The sequence below is a fragment of the Galeopterus variegatus genome, unplaced genomic scaffold (assembly GCF_000696425.1).
Source record: "Galeopterus variegatus unplaced genomic scaffold, G_variegatus-3.0.2 Scaffold13999, whole genome shotgun sequence".
Lineage (NCBI taxonomy): Eukaryota > Metazoa > Chordata > Mammalia > Dermoptera > Cynocephalidae > Galeopterus > Galeopterus variegatus.
In genome coordinates, this window is record NW_007740110.1 from 9,288 (window position 1) to 9,814 (window position 527).

Below are 527 nucleotides of genomic sequence, written 5' to 3' on the forward strand. Positions count from 1 at the left end.
GGGCTGCAGGGCGGGAAAGAGGGCGTGTGTGCGCGTTTGTGCACGTGCGTGTATGTGTGCGTGCGTGCATGTGTGTGTGCCTGTATGAGTGTGTGCACGCGTGTATGTGTGCGCGCGTGCTCCGCCCGCTTGGCCAGCGGGAGGGACCCCGGCAGGAAGACTGTGTCCCGTTTGGCCTTCCCGGTGGGTGTCTGAGGCTGCGGCGTCGGAGCACCACAGCTGCTCTGGAGCTCTGCGGGAGATCTGGGCCCAGGCATGGGTTGTGCCTGCCGGAGGCCGATGGAGGGAAAGCCGGGCATCCTCCGCTCGCCGCGCCGCCCCTCCACTGCCAGGCCCCAGCCCTCCACCGAACGGCCTCCACCCTGCCCGGAGCTGCGGCGCATGCAGGATGAATGAAGGAAGCCTCCATGACTCGGTGGACGCAGCACTGGAGGAAAGACACGGCGCGGTCGCCCTGCGCCCTCCACACCTCCTCCCGGCCTCTAGGACCGAAGCCGAGGCCGCACCTGCTGGGCGCGCCCGGGATG